At 44.8% G+C, this 15,629-nt stretch overlaps 1 pseudogene; it reads left to right on the top strand.

Moving 5' to 3' along the window:
• Positions 1-14,559: 14,559 nt before the first annotated feature.
• Positions 14,560-15,418, top strand: LOC120368436 (nucleolar protein 56 pseudogene; annotated as a pseudogene).
• Positions 15,419-15,629: the final 211 nt, after the last annotated feature.

Here is a 15,629-nt window from a genome sequence, read left to right as displayed (position 1 = left end):
CTTGTCTTATGTAAAATGTAGATTTTCTGAGCACTAACTAAAGTCTTACAAGTATGTAATTGTTTGCCTCACTGCTGCCCCTCCCCTACTTTTTTAAGGAAAATGTAATAAATACTAAATCTTTTAAGAATCTCTTTGGGAAAACCAGCCACGGATTCTTCTATGACTTGTGTTTTTCCCTCGTGCACCCTCAAGCTGATTCAAAAACCTCGGTGGTTTGAGACCTAGTGCCTCAGTCCCTCATTTTGGTTGTAATTTTGGTAACCACAAAGGGATCACGGAGAAAAGGTTAGCTCCTGGGACCTGCAGCAATTCTCCTGCCAGCAAGAGATTCTCTGACTGTCCAAATTGCAAAAGGTTCAAAAGCCTGCTCTCTCTACCGAGCTTCCCTGATCTCCCAAAATTTTTGGTTTGAGATTCAAGGTTTATTTTGCTAGGGAACTCCTCTAGGAAGAGAGTTTGCTTACCTCAGATGAGGAAGGGGAGTTTGCTGCTTCCATGCCAACAAAGAGCAGTCTTCGGCTCAGGCAGCATCTCCAGGTAGAAGGTGGTTTGGGATTTCACTTGGGGATTTGGTAGCTGAAGGTCAAGGTTTATTGATAGCTGACTATAACTTCTTTATCTTCAGAGATCCCAGCAATATGTAACTTTTGCTACTGCTTTTTCTGTTTTTTGTTTTGTTTTGTTTTTTTGGTCTCAGTCTATCTTCTGTTAGATTTGACCAATTATTTCCCCTGCCCCCACCACCATTTTGACTAAAACCCCAGCTGCTGAAGAAAATCAAGTTTCAACCCTAGGAACACTGGCTGGTTAAGAAAAATCAGTATTTCAACCCCCTCACCCCAACCCCATAAGGTATACATATTCTCCCAGGCTAGGGTGCAGTGGTGCAATCTCAGCTCACTGCAGCCTCGACTTCCCAGGCTCAGGTGGTTCTCCCATGTCAGCCTCCCCAGTAGTTTGGACTACAGATGTGTGCCACCATGCTTGGCTAATTTGTTGTATTTGTGGTAGAAATGGGGTTTCACTACGTTGCCCAGGCTGGCCGAAATATATATCTTTGGCAAGTTCTAAAGTAGCCCTGCCTGACTTTCTCTAGTCTGGATCTAGGAAAGTTTAGCTAAGGTCTTCATTCTGAAGGCTCCCTTGTACACATGTTAAATAAAGGTGACTGCCTTTCCTACTAATAATCTGCCTCACACCAGTGATTTTTTCAGTGAACCTTTAGGGGGCTAAGGGCCTATGACTCCCACAGTGTGGCACAGCAAGCAGGGTGGACAAAGCCATTCTTCTCTTCTGGAAACCACAGCAAAGAGAACCCAGGAACCTGATCTGCCAGCCAAGAACTAAGAATTTCTCACCAGCCAGGCTCTCTGTGGACTCCAGCTGGGTGGATGGTAAAAATCACTGTCTCCTTTCCAAGGCTCTTTTTTTGTTTTGTTTTCAGGTTAGTTTTAGATAGGATCTCACTTCATCACCCAGGCTGGAGTGCAGTGGCACAAACAGCTCCCTGCAGCCCCGACCTCCCAGGGTCAAGTGATCCTTCCACTTCAGCCCCCACCCCAAGTAGCTGGGGCTGCAGGCATGCACCACCATGCCCAGCTAACATTTTTAGTAATTTTTGTAGAGTTTTGCCGTGTTGCCAAGACTGATCTCAAACTCCTGGGCTCAAGTGATTCTCCTGCCTCAGCATCCCAAAGTGTTGAGATTACAGGTGGGAACCACCATGCCCAACCTCATCTGCAAAGTTTTGATTATGGGAAAAAAGGATTTGTGTGACTAGTCTTGCCTTGCGGTGATTCTGCTGTAACTCTGGTATTTTGTGTTATGAATAGTCACATCATTAGATCCCTTTTCTTCTAATATCCTTTTATGTTGCACTTTCCTTCTATTTTCTGTGTCCTTCTGTCAGAGTGAAACTGACCCAATTATCCCATAGAACTTTACAGTTCACCATCCCATAAATGCTTACAGTTTCTTTTGAATAAACATAGAAATTGACCTTTTCAATCTTGAAACTTGAGAAAGGTACATTTGTCTTATCTGAGTTCCTTTCTCAAGAAACCAGCCATCAGGTCTCCCAGATAGCATCAGAGAATTAAAACTCATCAGATCACCACATTTGGATAATGAGGTGCCAGGTCTGTCTCCCTTTATGATTACCTAACCTACCACCTGCTGTCTGTTGACCTCCTACCCCTTCCTAATTCCTATTTTCCTGCATGTTGTTAGATTTCTGCTGTATAAATGCTTAACTTTAATCAGTGAGGAGACAGATTTGAAACTATCTTCCATCTCCCTACTGCTGCACCCATTTAAAGCCTAGCAAGACTGGTGGTCTCAGCGAGTGACTCTCTGTGTGGTGAGCAGTGGGACCTAGCCTAAACCTCTGGGGTTTCAGTAACAATAAAGGGGGGTACCATAGGGTAGAACACGGGCCTAGAACTCTTGTAAGCTTCTGTAAGCCTACTGTTCAAAACAGCACTGCAGCCTGGTCAGTCTTTTGTGGTTCTGACCACATCGGTGTCTGTCATGACAAACTTTGCTGTGGGTTCCTGAAACAAAAACCAGACGAAGTTTCCCACTCATTTGGTTTCATGTCCTTGAGAGCTTCACTTTCTGACTACGTGGGGTACTCTTAGTCTCTGTCATCCAAAAAATGTGAATTTTGGGTCCTTGTCTGATTTTTTGAGGGTCCAAGACATGTAATATTTTAAGCAGCACACTTTTTATTCTGAAAATGTCAGGCTGTTATGGGAGTTTTGTCTTAAAAGGTCTCATCCTCACAGAGCTTTTGTCATCTTTTGCTATCTTAAGTCTATTTCTAAGAGTGAATTTTGAGGGATCATGAAGATGCCTCCTCTACACCCTCTCTAGAATATCTCTTGTTTACATGGTAAAACCTGGAAAATTCCCACCTAGGCTTGAAAGAGGCTTTTGGATTAAGTCACTATGAGAACTAAGTAAATCATTGAAAATAAAAAAGTTTTGGAGGTATCTTATTCCAATCAACTTTAGGAAGTTACCCTATATGGTCTAAAAAAGGGGAGGCATGAATTACTCACCCCTTGTTTAGCATATAATCAAAATATAACCATAAAAATAGGTAACTAGCAGCCCTCAGGGCTGCTATGGAGTAGCCCTACTTTATTCCTTCCCTTTATGATACTTCCAGATTTGCTGCTTTCCGTACCTGGGAGTTGAACCTGGGCTGACTGGATGAAAACCAGGAATCCTAACCACTAGGCCACCAGAAACTAACACTGCAGCCGGCACTTAGGTTTTTGGCCTTTCTAGACCCAAAGAATGGGGAAAGGCGCCCCAGAGGCTCAGTGAGTTTTACAGCTGAAATAAAACTTGTGAACCCAGAGCATGCAAAATTGCAGTTTATTAGGCAGAGTGAAAGGACAGCTCCCAAGCTTTCTTGGAAGGGGATCGGAGAGAGGATACTGTCCAGGCAAGGACAGCTGGAGTTTTTACCCTGGAGTTATTCCCTCCCCATTCATGTTCTCCCATTACCAGATTGGCTACTTGTTTTATTACCCTGAGTTACAAAGCCCTCACCTCCGAAAGCCAGTGGTGGGAAAATCAAAAACAAAAGGCCCCGCCGGGCTTGGTAAACTAAACAAAGGGCCCAAGCTGACAGCGGAAAACTGGAAAATTCCTGCACTATAAACAATGCCCCTAGCTAACCCCGGGAGTCCCTCTAACACAGTCCCATGCTTTCTTAATAAACATGCTTTTACTTTATAGACTCACCCCGAATTCTTTCTTGCGTGGGATCCAAGAACCATCTCTTGGGGTATGGATTGGGAGCCTTTCCAGTAACACCGCTGCAAAACCAAAAGACAGTTCTCATCAAATCTACTGTCTCAACTTCTCCTGATGGATCTTATAGATACTAATAAACACATTAGGTTAATTAACAAGAAAATGGTGAAGGCTTCCAGGAGTGTGGTGGCTCACACCTATAATCCCAGCACTTTGGGAGGCTGAGGCAGGCAGATCCCTTGTGGCTAGGAGTTTGAAACCAGCCTGGCCAACATAGTGAAACCCTATGTTTACCAAAACTCCAAAAAATTAGCTGGGTCTGGTGGTGCATGCCTGTAATCCCAGCTACTTGGGAGGCTGAGGCAGAAGAATTGCTTGAGCTCAGAATACAAAGGTTGCAGTGAGCCAAGTAAGACTCTGCCTCAAAAAAAAATGGTGAAGGCAGAAAGGGGAGTTAAAGGAATCATTCCAAAAAGGTGGGAACTTTTAAATGTTTTTACAAAGTAAGGCAAAACTTAAAAATCATTGATGGGGTGAAACTAAGAAAAAAAAGAAAGGGAGAATCATGGAAACTATCACAGTAGGGTGGAAATCTTTAGATGGTTATTAAGAAATGAAATGAAGTCTGGGTGCAGTGGCTCACCCCTGTAATCCCAACACTTTGGGAGGCCAAGGCAGGTGGAACACTTGAGGTCTGGAGTTCGAGACCAGCCTGACCAACATGGTGAAACCCTGTCTCTGCTAAAAAGACAAAAAATAGCTGGGCATGGTGGCGGGCACCTGTAATCCCAGCTTCTCAGGAGGCTGAGGCAGGAGAATTGCTTGAACCTGGCGGGTGGAGGTTGCAGTGAGCCAAGATCACATAGCACTCCAGCCTGAGTGGCAAAGCAAAACTCCACCTCAAAATAATACAAATTTTTTTTTAAAAAAAGAAGAAGAAATGAAATGAATAAAATGGAAATTGGGGCTAAAATAAAGGTCTTAATACAACACTATTGAAAGCTGGGTGTTTGTATGAGGGTTTTAAGGGAAAAAAAAGGAAGTTGGGGAAGCAAAGAAAGCCCCAGAAGGTCCTCTAACATTTGTCCTCCAAGGGCCCCAAATCAGTTTGCTGTATTTACTCTAGATTGGAGAGATTTATGAAAAAAAAAAAAAAATGAGGGCAGAGATTACAATGAGCAATCTGAACAATTGTCTGGGACCGTGCTCCTCAAGAGAAGATTCGTGAAAGGAGCCAGGGTTCTTGGTTCAGCGCCCCCTGCTGGGAACTCAAAGCCTTTTTCACCAGGGAGGGTAAAATGATCTGCGACAGGACAAGAAAAGGTGCCTGAGACCGGAACTTAAAAATGCAAGGGGTGATAGAATTATGAAAGTCGGAATGCTTCAACAGGTTTTATGTTTATGAAAGGAAAATAAAATCTTGGGACCCCAAACTCACTAAGCCAAAGAAAAATGTCAAGCTTGGGACCTGAGGCACAAAACTGCCTCCTTTTGTTCCTACAAAGATAAAAGCCCACATCCCTCCCCAGGGGTGCTCTGTCACAATTTGCCCACAAGGAAATTCCTTACAGGTCCTAAGATCTTTACCCTAAAGCAGTTCTGCTGCATTTCTCCCTGACAATGTAAGTTAACGGCTTATCTTTGCAAGTAGGGGACAAAGACAGGACCAGAAGTCATTCCTCCACCTGCCTGAGACAAATGCATATGAATGCAGATTCACTGAGCAGTGAGATGAATGTGTAATCAACATGTAACACGTGGATTCAAAGCATGTTGATTCAATCTGCAAAGGAATGTAACCACTTGCCTTTTTCACACCTCCTCCCCACTTTTTTCCTTGTCTTTCCCCTACTGCCTGCCTGCTCTTTCCCCTTTATTTATTTTTTCTTTTTTTGAAGTGGAGTATCGTTCTGTCACCCAGGCTGGAGTGCAGTAGTGCAATCTTGGCTCACTGCAACCTCCACCTCCCCGGTTCAAGCAATTCTTGTGCCTCAGCCTCCCAAGTAGCTAGGATTATAGGCATGCACTACCATGCCCAACTAATTTTTGTATTTTTAGTAGAGAGGGTTTCGCCATGTTGGCCAGGCTGGTTGGTCTCCAACTCCTGACTTCAAGTGATCGCCTACCGCAGCCTCCCAAAGTGCTGGGACAACAAGCATGAGCCGCCGCTGCTGACCTCCCCTTTAAATATTGGAAGGTTTCAAACCTTTTTTGGAAAAACCATGGATCACAGATGCTCTTGTGGTTTTGTGTTCCTTTTTCCCGGGCATGACCTCAATCTTGCAAAATAAATCTCTAAATTGATTGAGACCTGTCTCAGATATTTTTTGGTTTACAATGTAAAGTAGTTTTATCTCCTTTACCTAAATGACTTTTAAAATAGTTATTGTATCTGACTGAGGATCTTTCCCCTACCTAGCATTATAAAGCAGAAGGCGGCCAGGCGTGGTGGCTCATGCCTGTAATCCCAGCGCTATGGGAGCCCAACACGGGCAGATCACCTGAGGTCGGGAGTTTATGACCAGTCTGACCAACATGGAGAAACTTCGTCTCTACTAAAAATACAAAATTAGCCAGGCGTGGTGGCGCATGCCTGTAATCCCAACTACTCAGGAGGCTGAAGCAGGAGAATCACTTGAACCTAGTGGGCAGAGGTTACAGTGAGCTGAGATCACGCCATTGCACACTCCACCCTGGGCAACAAGAGCGAAACTCCATCTCAAAAAAAAAAAAAAAAAGCAAAAGGCATGAAATGTGCCCTTCCAGCAATGTTAATTAGACACACTACATGAGGCACAGTAAGACTGCCTGAGCCCACAGGGTGTGTACGGTAGAAGCTGGAGTGCTGAGAGGGACAAATTCTCCACTTCATAGCCCTTTGTGGAGCAGTTACAGGCTGTATGAGTCAATACTCATGCTGCTATAAATAAATAACCAAAACTGAGTGATGTATAAAGAATGGAAGTTTAATGGACTCACAGTTCTGCATGGCTGGGGAGGCCTCAGGAAACGTACAATCAGGCTGGAGGCGAGGCAGAAGCAGGCACCCTCTTTACAAGGCAGTCACATACTCTCCCCTGGAGTGCATTTTAAAGCACTGGGACTCCTTCAACCCTGAAACGCTGAAGAAAAAGTAGCTTTTTTATTTCTTCACAAGGGCATAACCTTTTTACTAGACCTCCTATTTGGCTGGAATCTGTACCAGGTACTGTTACAGGGGTAATAGATGTGAACAAGGCAGAAGGCCCGCACACCCCACCAGGAATGTCAGGCGATGGCCCGGAAGTCGTCACGCAGTCAGTTTCCCAATAGATTAAAAACACCTGAAACTGGTGATGGGCAGCTTCCCGATAAGATCTCAGGAATTGGGTGAGTGGACTCAAGCACGTGCATTAAGAGGCAAAATAGCAGAGTTTAACCAGAAGGTTAAATCAGAAGTTGAAGTAGAAGGCATATGACCCTCCAGCTGCCTTCCACAGGAAAGGGGAGGAACACCTACCTCAGGTGAGCATGCGTACAACGCCCGTAAACACTGCGCATGCTCACCTCCAAGCCTAGCCGGCCACTGCGCCTGCTCACCTCCAGCCGGCCACTGCGCATGCTCACCCCCCAAGCCTAACCGGCCACTGCGCATGCTCGCGGCTCACCCGAAGGGAAGAATGAAGGAAAAGATGCACAAGGTGGTGGAAGCATGCCAGTGTATAAAGCCTTAAGTCAAGGTCAAACGAGGCACTTGTCCTTCAGACTGCCCACTTGGGCCTCTTCCAAATGTACTTTCCTTTCTTTCATTCCTATTCTAAAGCTTTTTAATAATCTTTCACTCCTGCTCTGATACTTGCCTTGGCCTCTTCTTCTGCCGTATGCTGCTCAGTCAGATTCTTCTAAGGAGACAAGAACTGAGGTTGCTGCAGACCTGTAGGGATTCACTGCTGGTAATGGTACACTGGATGATGAAAGCGGGGTCTTGCTTTGAATCATTCAGCTCTGAAAAAGAAAGAGAGAGAGAAAGAGGAAGGGAAGGGAGGGGAAAGGAAGAACGAAGGAAGGGCGGGAGGGAGAGAAGGAGAGAGGGAGGGAAAGAAAAAGAGAAAGAGAGACAAAGAAGAAGAGAGAAAGGAGAAGAGAAGAGAACAGAAGAGACATCCTTGTATAAGGATCAATGAGGACCAAAGCCCCAAAATGACAAATGTCCCATAGGACTGAGCGGGGTAGCATTTCTAATGTGATGCTATCCTGCATTCCATCAAAAATGGATTTACTGGCTGGGTGCAGTGGCTCATGCCTATAATCCCAGCACTTTGGGAGGCCGAGGTGGGTGAATCACTTGAGGTCAGGAGTTTGAGACCAACCTGACCAACATGGTGATACCCCATCTCTACTAAAAATACAAAAAAAAAAAAAAAATTAGCCAAGCGTGGTAGTGGGGCTCCTGTAATCCCAGCTACTCAGGGGCTGAAGCAGGAGAATCGCCTGAACCAGTGAAGCAGAGGCTACAGTGAGCCGAGATCGTGCCATTGCACTCCAGCCTGGGCAACAAATGTGAAACTCTAAAAAAAAAAAAAAAAAAAAAAATGAGTTTACTCATCTCATCATAATTCTAAGACAATTGCTTTGAGATCTATTTACAAGAGCCATAGATTTATCATGTAATTTAACTTCATTTGGTATAAACTTGGTTTTTTTGGAGTTGACCCTATTTGAAAAAATTAGAATCTAGATCTGGAATTTAAATATTGCCTACAAAGCTAAATGACAAAATGCAGTTCTTTCTTACCTGAAACAAATGTTTGTGGCATCTAAGAATCGATAGATTGAGACAATATTAAGATAGTGTTAGAAAAGGGTCCTCTTAGGTTGGGTCGAGTTGCCCTTTAATAAGAACAAGAGAGGCCTGGGGAAACTTTCTAACCAGGGTGGTAGGCATTAATGTCCATAGTTAACATTAGTCAATGGTTACTTACTAGGTATGCACTTTTTAGAGATGTTTATGTATACCTTTGTTTAGTTACAATAATTGTGCACCTGTAATCCCAGCTACTTGGGAGACTGAGGCAGTACTATTATAACTCTCATTTTACAGAGGAGGAAAAAGCCTCATATGTTACAGAAATCAGCGAAGCCTGCCTATACCCATCCTTGCTGGGGTCAACATGAATGGCACCGGCAAGGAGAAAGTCCTGTGACCAGCCGCACCAGAAAGAGCCAAAGGGCGCCATCTAGTGACTGTCATGGTGGTTGGCAGTAGAGGCTGGAAGCCAGTGGGGTTTTGGGTTTTGTTTTGTGTTTTGTAGGGGGTGGGTGTGTGTGTGTGTGTGTGTGTGTGTGTGTGTGTGTGAGAGTTTTGCTCTTGTTGCCCAGGCTGGAGTGCAACTGCTGATGACCAATTTTAGTCGTTTCTATTGGGAAACTTCCACTCCCTGGTGCCAACTGCTACCAATTATCGTTTTAGACAGGCAGTGTGACAACTGCAGACTGTCACTTGGTGGTCACCTGACATTTCTGGTGGGTGGGGGGAGCTGTCTCCTGCCCTGCTCAAGCCCGACTAGCTACCTACTGTAACATTCTTGGGTATCTTGAATACAGTACTAAGCACCTTAAAAACCCATTGGCAGCCGGGCGTGGTGGCTCACGCCTATAATCCCAGCACTTTGGGAGGCCGAGGCAGGCAGATCACCTGAAGTCAGGAGTTCTAGACCAGCCTGGAAAACATGGTGAAACCCTGTCTCTGTTAAAAATACAAAAATGAGCAGGGCATAGTGTCACGTGCCTATAATCCCAGCTACTCAGGAGGCTGAGGCAGGAGAATCGCTTGAACCCCGGAGGCGGAGGTTGCGATGAGCCGAGATCGCGCCACTGCACTCCAGCCTGAGCAACTAACAGCAAAACTCCAACTCAAAAAAAAAAAAAAAAAAAAGCCACAGAGGCGAAATGGCGGGCGGTAATCTTCTGGGGGCCATTCCACCAGAAATGGGAAGAGCACCTCAGGTGAGCTTGCCTGCAACTCCAGTAAACACATGTAATGCGGGAAACAGGCTGGCCTCCCAAGCACACGCAGGTCTGCGCATGCGGGTGGCTCACCCTAAGGGAGGGATGAAGGGAAAGGGGTGCACGATGCCAGAAGCCTCGGCCAGCCTGTAAGATCCTAGGTCCAAGGTCAAACGGAGCACTTGACCTCCACGGTGCCCCCAGGGCCTCTTCCAAGTGTACTTTCCTTTCTTTCATTCCTGCTCTGAATCTTTTTAAGCAACTTCCACTCCGCTCTAAAACTCTTTTCGTGCCTTTTCCCCTTCAGTCTAAGATTTTCTTCTGAGGAAGTGAGAGTTGAGGCTGCTGCAGAAAGATTCGCTGCGGGTATCTGACAACCGCCACTACTAACAAGAAAGCAAACATACCCCACCGGTGAACCACCATGTAGCTCAAGACCTCTAAACTTTCTTCACTCTTTCTTTTTCTTTTTTTGTTGAGATGGAGTCTCCCTTCAAACTGGAGTGCAATGGCGCCATCTAGGCTCGCTGCTATCACCGCCTTCCAGGTTCAAGCAATTCTCCTGCCTCAGCCTCCCAAGTAGCAGGGTTTACAGGCATGCACCACCACACCTGGCCAACTTTTTGTAAAGACAGAGTTCTGCCATGTTGACCAGGCTGATCTTGAACTTCCAGCCTCAAGTGACCCACCGGCCTCAGCCTCCCAAAGAGCTAGGATTACAAGTGTGAACCACTGTGCCCAACCAATTCTTCACTTTTTAAAGTAAATATAAACACACCGATTAAAAACTCAAATGAATGAAAGCTATACACAGTAGGAAGTCAGCCTCCATATCCACCAGCTACCCAGTCCTCCCCAGAAGCAACTGTTCTTACCCATTTCCTGTGACCCCTTCCAGAGACAGTCTAAAAAGGAAATATTTTGATACAAATAACAGCACACCATGGTAGGCAGAATAAAGCCTCCTCACCAAGATGCCTGTGTCCTGATCCCTGGGATTGGTAAATATGTGACATGACAATGGAGCATATTAAATGGGACAGCTGATTAAAGCTAAAAGCCTTGAGGTGGCAGATTTGCCCAGATTATCCAGGTGGGCCCAATGTAATCACACAAATCCTTACAGCTGAGAACCTTCCCAGAATGCAGTCAGAAGATGTGACTTTGGGGTTAGAGAAACACAAACTTGCTGGTACTGAAGATGGAGGAAGCCAAGTAATGCAGGTGGCAAGCACACTGATTCTCCCCTTGGCCCCCTGGAGAGGCATGCAGCCCCGCCGGCCCCTCCATCTTAGGCAGGTGAGGCCTGGTCAGACTTCCTACCCCAGAATCAGAAGGTAGTAAGTTTGTGTCTTAAGCCTCTAAACTTGTAATCATTCGTTACAGCAACAATGGAAAACTAAGAAACACACTGGTACCCTTTTCTTTCTTTTTTTTTTTTTCTTTTTCTTGAAATGGAGACTCGCTCTGTCACCCAAGCTGGAGTGCAGTGACACGATCTTGGCTCACTGCAACCTCCACCTCCCAAGTTCAAGCGATTCTCCTGCCTCCGCCTCCCGAGTAGCTGGGATTCCAGCTGCATCGCACTACGCCTAGCCATAGTAAAACCTGACGAGGTTTTACCACATTGGCCAGGCTGGTCTTGAACTCCTGGCTTGAAGTGATCCACCCACCTCAGCCTCCCAAAGTGCTGGGATTACAGGTTACAGGTGTGACCCCTGTGCCCAGCACCTTTTTTTTTTTTTTTTTTTTTTTTTTTTTTTTTTTTTTTTTAGATAAGGTCTTGCTTTGTTGCCCAGACTGAGTGCAGGGGTACAATCATGGCTTAGAGCAGCCTCAAACTTCTGGGTTCAAGCAACCCTCCTGCCTCAGCCCCGGGAGTAGCTGAGACCACAGATGCGCACCACCACACTGAGCTAATTTTTACTTTTTTTTTTTTTTTTTGTAGCGATGGGATCTATGCTGCCAAGGCTGGTCTTGAACTCCTGGCCTTAAGCAATCCTCTCACCTCAGGCTCCCAAAGTTCTAAAATTAGAGGCATGAGCCACTGTGCCCCACCTCCTTTCCTCACTTAATACATTTTGACGCCTCTTCTCTTTTACAATATTTAGAGCTGTCTCGTTCTTGTTACTGGCAGCATAGCATCTCATCATGTGAGTATTTAATCATTCTATTAAGGACGGTCACGGGGCTATTTGAGACCTATATAAATAAGTTACAAATAAGTCTGTAATGTCATACTTCCCAATTATTCTCATCACATAGCACACACAAATATGTTAATATATAAGACACTGAAGTGAATTGAAGGGACTGAGATCACTTGCCCTTCAAGGAAAAAGTTACTAATAATATTTTTTCTTTTCTTTCTTTCTTTCTTTTCTTTTCTTTTTTTTTTTTGAGACAGGGTCTCATTCTTTTCCCCAGGCTGGAATGCAGTGGCACGATCAAGTCTCACTTCATCTTCAGCCTCCCAAGTAGCTGGGACCACAGGTGTGCACTACCACACCTGGCTAATTTTTTTTATTTTTAGTAGAGATAAGTTCTTATATGTTACCCAGGCTGGTCTAGAACTCTTGGGCTCAAGTAATCCTCCCACCTCGTTGGGAAGGGTGGGATTACACCCCTCTAAAGTGCTGGGATTACAAGCATGAGCTGCCATGCCTAGCCTATATTCTTTATATGATATAGTTTTGTTAGTTTTTTGAGACAGGCTGTCTCTCTGTCACTCAGGCTGGAGTGCAATGACATGATCTCAGCTCCCTGCAACCTCCAGCTCCTGGGCTCAAGCTATCCTCCCACCTCAGCCTCCCAAGTAGCTGGGACCACAGGCATGCACTACCACACTTGGCTAATTTTTGTATTCTTTTTGTAGAGACAGGATTTCACCATGTTACCCAGGGCTGGTCTCGAACTCTTAGACTCAAGCAATCCACCTGCCTTGACCTCCCAAATTGCTAGGATTACAGGTGTAAGCCACCACACCCAACATACAGTTATTCAACACACAAACACATACACGCAGGAGAAGATATTGATATTGAATTTATATGAGACTCTTTTTTTTAACTGAGACAGGGTCCCACTCTGTCACCCAGGCTGGAGTACAGTGGCATGATCCTAGCTCATTGCAACCTCAAACTCTAGGGCTCAAGGGATCCTCTCACCTCAGCCTCTCAAGTAGCCAGGACTACAGGTGTGTACCACCACACCCATCAAATTTTTACTCTTTTAGAGTCAGAATCTCTATTGCCCAGGCTGGGCTCAAACTCCTGGTTTCAAGCAATCCTCCTGCTTCAACCTCCCAAGGTGTTGGGATTACAAGCATGAGCTACCACATCGCCCTATTTCTAAGTCTTTAAATTTTTTTTTGAGAAAGTTGATTTTTTTTTCATTTTTCAAATAGTATCAGTCTTTATAAGATTTAATAGTTTAAATATCAAGCTTTATGCCTGAAATAGTTGATTCTCATTATTCACCACAGTTATGTTCTATAAGGTCTGAAAATACTGAATTTGTTAATATTAAATACCATTCCTAGTGGAAATACAGGGTTAAGTTCCTATGAACCTCTGGCCACATTTTTGTAATCTGAAATGCCACTTGCAATATAGGTTCATTTGCCAACTTCCATGCAAAACAAGCCAGTTTCATTAGCATCGAAAACCTGTTCTTCCACAGGACTCTTCCCATATAACACTCAGCAGGTATTTTTAAAACTCTTCTAGTCTCCTGATCTGCAAAACATGTCTCACCTGCAACTTGATGGTTTTTACTCCATGTCACCTTCTGAAACACGCTTGCTGACCAGCACTAGCTGAGGAGGGTTTAACAAATGATCTTGTATTGTGTGACTGGAAGTTTCTTGGGCTTTCAGCTACACCATGCTGTCTGCTATGGTTAATTGGTTAAGTGGGTCGTCATCTCAGGAATCCACAAATATAGCCACTTCTCCATAGCTTCATCACAGATTGGCAGTCTTCCTCTTCCTTTTTCTGGATGGACTGTATTGTTAACTCATTCACACTGAGCTCGCAGCCCACAGCACTGCAACTCATGCAGGGAACAAAGCCTGTCGAAGGCCTGTCCCAGCCTTCCTGTGCCAAGGAATGCTGGACAGCACTTCAGCACTCTGCATGGACCCATTTTGAACAGGCACGGTGGCTCACGCACGTAATTCCAGCACTTTGGGAGGCCTAGGCAGGCAGATCACTTGAGGTCAAGAGTTCAAGACCAGCCTGGCCAACATGGTGAAACCCCTTCTCTACTAAAACTACAAAAATTAACTGGGTGTGGTGATGTGCACCTGTAATCCCAGCTACTAGGGAAGGTCAGGCAGGAAAATTGCTTGAATCCCAGGGTGCAGAGGTTGCAGTGAGCTGTCCAGCCTGGGTGACAGAGCAAGACTCCATCTTGAAAACAAAAAAAAAGAGGCAACACCAAAAGACACAAAAGTGTGGAAATGTGTCACTAAAACCACGAAAAAGACATTGATTTACAATATGAGAGCAAAACAAGAGGGCAGGGCATCACCTTGTTTGACTTCAGCTGAGAACAAGCATGTTAGATGATAAAAATTTTTGGCACTGTGAATCTCTGCAAATAACTGCAAATGTGCCATGAGCACTGATTTTGGAGTTACAAGTAAATTTTAGTAAGTAGTCAAATTCACAAAATAGAGTTCATGAATAATGAAGACTCTCTAGATGCAATTCCTGGTCAAGATAACTTTTTAAAGATGATCACTTTGATTTTTTTTTTTTTTAGAGTTACCATTGATTAGAAAATGTGTTTGCTTGGCCAGTCCTGGTGTGTGAGTGATTCCCAGGGCCCAGCAAAGGGACCAAGTCTCCAGAGCCCTGAAGACAAGGGGTAACACACCAAAATATGGACTCATTTTCCACTCCACCTTCATTGGCCGAGCAGCTGCCAAGAACAAGGGCCGAATCTCCCGATACCTGGCAAACAAATGCAGTATTGCCTCACGAATCGATTGCTTCTCTGAGGTGCCCACGAGTGTATTTGGGGAGAAACTTCGAGAACAAGTTGAAGAGCGACTGTCCTTCTATGAGACTGGAGAGATTCCACGAAAGAATCTGGATGTCATGAAGGAAGCAATGGTTGAGGCAGAGGAAGCGGCTGCTGAGATTACTAGGAAGCTGCAGAAACAGGAGAAGAAACGCTTAAAGAAGGAAAAAAAAAACGGCTGGCTGCACTTGCCCTCGCATCTTCAGAAAACAGCAGTAGTACTCTTGAGGAGTGTGAGGAGGCAAGTGAAAAACCCAAAAAGAAGAAAAAAAAAGCAAAAGCCCCAGGAGGTTCCTCAGGAGAATGGAATGGAAGACCCGTCTACTTCTTTCTCCAAACTCAAGAAAAAGAAATCTTTTTCCAAGGAGGAGTTGATGAGTAGTGATCCTGAAGAAACCACTGGCAGCCCCAGTCTTCCCAAGAGGAAGAAATCATCGCCCAAGGAGGAAACAGTCAATGACCCCGAAGAGGCAGGCAACAGAAGTGTCTCCAAGAAAAAGAGGAAATTCTCCAAAGAGGAGCCGGTCAGCAGTGGACCTGAAGAGGCTACTAGCAGCAAGAGCAGCTCCAAGAAGAAGAAAAAGTTCCGTAAAGAAGCCCAGAAAGATTAGAATGCAAATGGACATTCTCTGGGAGGTGGGGCATACCAGATCCCAAGGTGACATTCCCCACCCTGTGTCCTGTTCCCCAATAAAAACAAACTCACACACAAAAAAAAAGAAAATGTGTTTGCTGAAGTAGATGGGAACAAACAGGAGACTGTTTATCCCTATTTTTTAAACATTTTCTGTTCTTGCCATTAACCAGATTTCAGATAATCTATTTAATTCATTGTTCAAAGGAAT

Source organism: Saimiri boliviensis, chromosome 18 (genome assembly GCF_048565385.1).
Source record: "Saimiri boliviensis isolate mSaiBol1 chromosome 18, mSaiBol1.pri, whole genome shotgun sequence".
In the NCBI taxonomy this organism is placed as follows: domain Eukaryota; kingdom Metazoa; phylum Chordata; class Mammalia; order Primates; family Cebidae; genus Saimiri; species Saimiri boliviensis.
The sequence above is the reverse complement of the archived record's forward strand: the minus strand, read 5'-3'. Positions and strand labels throughout refer to the sequence as shown.